This window comes from Silene latifolia, chromosome 9 (genome assembly GCF_048544455.1).
Source record: "Silene latifolia isolate original U9 population chromosome 9, ASM4854445v1, whole genome shotgun sequence".
NCBI classification, from domain to species: Eukaryota; Viridiplantae; Streptophyta; class Magnoliopsida; order Caryophyllales; family Caryophyllaceae; genus Silene; species Silene latifolia.
Window position 1 is genome coordinate 58,528,653 of NC_133534.1, and position 4,563 is coordinate 58,533,215.

The window sequence follows — 4,563 nt, forward strand, 5'->3', positions numbered from 1 at the left end:
ATATCAACGCACCGCAACCACGCTCTTACATGACATGATGCATAAAGAAGTTGAGTTATACGTAGATGATATGATTGTCAAGTCCAAGGATAGAGAGGGGCACATTGCGAACCTTCCCAAATTTTTCTCAAGGCTACGAAAATACAACATGAGGCTCAATCCTCAGAAATGCGCATTCAGGGTAACATCTGGTAAACTCCTGGGATACGTTGTTAGCCAACGAGGAATAAAAATAGACCATTCCAAGATCAAGGCTCTAATTGAAATGCCACAACCTCAATTCGAGAAAGAAGTTAGGGGTTCCTAGGTAAGGTGCAATATATAAGTCGATTCATATCGAAACTCACTATGATCTGTGAACCTATCTTCAAAAAGCTCAAGAAAACAGATCACACCATGTGGGATGATGACTGTCAGAAGGCGTTCGACGGAATCAAGGAGATACTAGCCAAGCCACCAGTGCACATGCCACCTCAACGAGATCAACCTCTTGGTTTATATCTCACGGTAACGAAAACAGCTATGGGCGCCATGCTAGCCCAAACCGTAGGAAAAGAAGAAAGAGCTATCTACTACCTTAGTAAGAAGTTCTTGGAGTACGAGTGCAAATACACACAACTTGAGAAGACATGCCTCGCTCTTGTGTGGGCAACGAAGAAGCTACGCCATTACATGCTTAGCTACTCCGTCAAAGTATACTCCAAAATGGATCCTCTCAAATACCTCTTCGAGAAACCCGTTCTCAATGGACGCCTAGCAAGATGGACCTTGAAGCTCTCTGAGTTCGATCTCAAGTATGTACCCCTGAAAGTTATAAAAGGGCGCGCCATTGTCGAGTTCTTCGCAGAAAATCCCATCAATGATGCACAAACAATAGACACCTGGTCATTTCCGGATGAGGATATTAATACCGTCGTTTTGTATCAAAATTAAATTTATAAATCCGAACTAAAACTATAGCTAGTGATAGTAAGGGTCGAACCACAGAGAGACAAGATCAATTCTATTTGCTATTTTTAATCTATTGAAGTAACAATTAAATGGGGGTTTTGAATTTGTTTGATTCTAGAGACTAATTGCCAAAATAAGAAATTTCTCAAATAAGATAAAAGGGAGATCAGGAACTTTGGTTCACCATGGCTAAGGTCAGGTAAAAAAGGTAGCAGAGGTCCTGTAAAACGGTCTCAGGAAATATGAGCAAGCCTTTCGATCAATACTCAAATTTAACCTTACAGTCTTCTAATTCCCTAGAATTTCTCAAAGCATTCACTCAAAGGAAATTCCAAAACTATTGAAAACCTAACCTACTAATCTTTCAATCTAGCAAGACGGGTTTATCAAAAGAAAATAAGATCGATACGGAAGAAATCATACTAATAAATTCGACCCTAATTTACGCCATGGCTCACCCAGTTCCCAATCAAGATAATTAGCTATGCATGATTAAGACTATAACAATTGCAAAATTAAAGACATAGAATGAAATTGACATGATTGAATTAAAATTAAAATAGAGGATTAAAACTGAATTACTTGAATATAGATTGGTAACAACAAGAATTAAAAGACGAGAATAAAAGAAGATTGAAATTAAATTAAAGCTTACTAAGGAAATTGATGAACAACAATTAATTCGAATCCTTGCCTCCACTACGTGTCTCCAAAACTAGATCTAAAACTTCAGTTGTTCAATAATAAAAAGCATAACCTAAATTATTGTTGCCTCATACTGATGAACGTTGTCGAAATTTGGTAAATTACAAACGAGCTTTCAAAAGACAAATGCATAAAAGACCCACAGCTTCGCAATCTGGTCGATCGACCAAATGGCACGGTCGATCGACCAACCAGTACAGTGCTGTCTCTTCTGCTGAACTTCCACGGTCGATAGACTGAAGGTGTTTGTCGATCGACCAACTACGCTGTGCAGTAACTTCCTTTTCTCTTCCAATCAGCCTCTTCACTCCATGCACGCATCCCGAGGTGAACAAGTCCGAACTCCCATCTTCCAAGTTTCAATAAAGTTGCTTCCGGAGGATGATTTAAGCTTGATTTAGCTCACTTCCACTCATTCCTACAATAAATCATAGAAATTCCAAAGTAAACCGTTTCGGGAGAAATAGTAGCTTTAAGCTAACAAATACGCATAGAAATACGTGCCAAAACTGCGAATAAAGTGTATAGGATATGCACGTATCAAATCTCCCCAAACCAAACCTTGCTTGTCCCCAAGCAAGCATTATGACCCGACTAAAAACCTCTAATGGAACGGATTTCATGCTCAGAGCTAATATAAACCATCATACCCAACCAATTTAATGCAGCTATTAACATCCAAGTATTTTGTCAAATGCAAACGAGTTGAACATGTTAAAGAATTTGCAAAACCTTCGACCTTGGAAGACTCGTATATATCGGACTCTCACGGGTCGCTCATTCGCTCATTTAAGTACAAGGTAAGATATATTGTGCAAGACAGAAGAGTGCTAAAAATAAGACTCTCACCTATCTACGACCCATAAGAACATGCCTGCAATCTAACATGAATAAAGTCTCTACAACCGTACATATGCATTCCAACCATTTAATGACCATGACATACGCCGAGGCAATTTTGGAATTGTGAGGCTAGAGGTAAAAAGAGGCTAAAATGAATTTGGGAAAGAGGGGTTAGGCCGAGCTAATAACCACTAAACCAAATTATAAGGAAATCCACTTCTTACTTCCACTAACCAAAAATAACACCAATGCTCAAATATCATGAGCATAGAACTCACAATTCTCCAATAAAATAACAATTCCCCAAATAATATGAATAGCACATGGGAATTAAGAAATCACCATGCTAAAATCATTTTAAACATGTGATCTCCCTTTTTATTTTCTTCATTTCCTTTCTTTTCTTTTCTGACTTTCTTTTGTTTTCTTTTTTTTTTCTTCAATTCCTGGACTGGCAGTCGATCGACCACCCCTGCTGGTCAGTGCTGTTCTGCCCAGTTCAGTCCTCTTTTTTTTTTTTCTCTCTTTAATTTTTTCAGTTCATTTTTTTCAAATCATAGCTTCCCTTCATTTCCCAACAAATCATCCAACAAGATAATAAGAACCAAATCGCAAGACAACATTCCCGAAATACTACCTTTACTAGCTCGGCTAGGGTGGCTAAATTTAGTATGTAGCTAAATGGGACAAAAAGGGCAAATTTGGCTTTGTGAGGTTTATGGGTAAAATGAGAAAGGGGAACCTCTACCACATGTGTCAACAAACCACGGACCCGAATGCATATAGGTATCAAGTAGACTAGACTCATGCTTATGCAAATTAATGTGAGATGCCTTATAAGGAGAAACTACTCTCATTCCTACATGAAATCGGTCATGAATGTTACCGATTTATTAAGCTCTATCCTTATAAATTTAAGTAGCTTGCCAATATTGAGTCAAGTCTATTCGTTTAGCAAAATTCCAACAAAAACTCGTAGACTGTGCAAGTGACATACTTGGAAATGTTCAAAGTGCAAGGAAAGGGCAATGAGACAATATGTAATGCAAACTCATCACTGAAATCCTTCCGTTCCGACTCGACATATATGCTAAAATAAACGTGCATTTTTTTTGAATTTTTGGTGGTTTTTCAATTTTTTTTTTTGCTTTTTTTTTTCGAATTGAAAACAAATGCAAGCTGAAATGCAATAAACGTGTGACTGAAATGCAATAAAAAACAAATGCAAATGCAATAGATATATGCATATACCCTCCCAAAATCAAAACGCACAATGCCCTCATTGTGCTCAGCAGCAAATCACCAGCATCAACAACAATAATGGGAAGAATATAAGCAACAACAAAATAAAAGGAAACTAACAAAAAGGGATCGGAAACTCACAAAATAAGACCTCCCCAAACCAGCCAAAAAATGGGGGAGGTCAGAATGCGTCTAATCCCCACCGTCATACTCGGGATCGCTTTCCTCATCCTCCTCGGATTCCGAATCGTCCTCTTCTTTCGCCTCAGCAGCAGCGACGGTAGTAGTCGTGGGAGTTGAAGTCGTAGCAGGCGGAGGATATCTGCCCACCGGGGGAACAAAGAAAGACGGGTGAGTCCAGGGACCTCGTGGGAGCATCCCTGTCCGAGCGTACTCCTCGTAAACTAGGTACATGGCAAGAGCCATGTCTATCCTATGCTGATCAAAACTCCTGCACAAGTCACCCAACACACGTGAAACCGCCCTTTGGTCCATGACCGCAGGGATAACAATAGGTGTAGGGGGACGAAAAGTAGCCGGGAAACCCGTGGGAGCAGGAGTAGAGGAGGAGAGGGCCTGTGAAGAGGAGACACGAGCTTGCCTCGAGGTACTAGCAGTAGTGGTGCCCGCCCTAATAGGGCGCCAAAATTTGATACCTGTCGAAGTGAGTGCCAAAAATAATATTTATAAATTCCGAACTACAACTAGCAAGCGGTAGTAAGGGTCGATCTGCAGGGAGGTAGGGAGATAATAGTTGCTTTTAATTTTAGTCTAAAGGTAAACAGTTGAGGGGTTTTTGATATGAATTATAACTAAATCTAA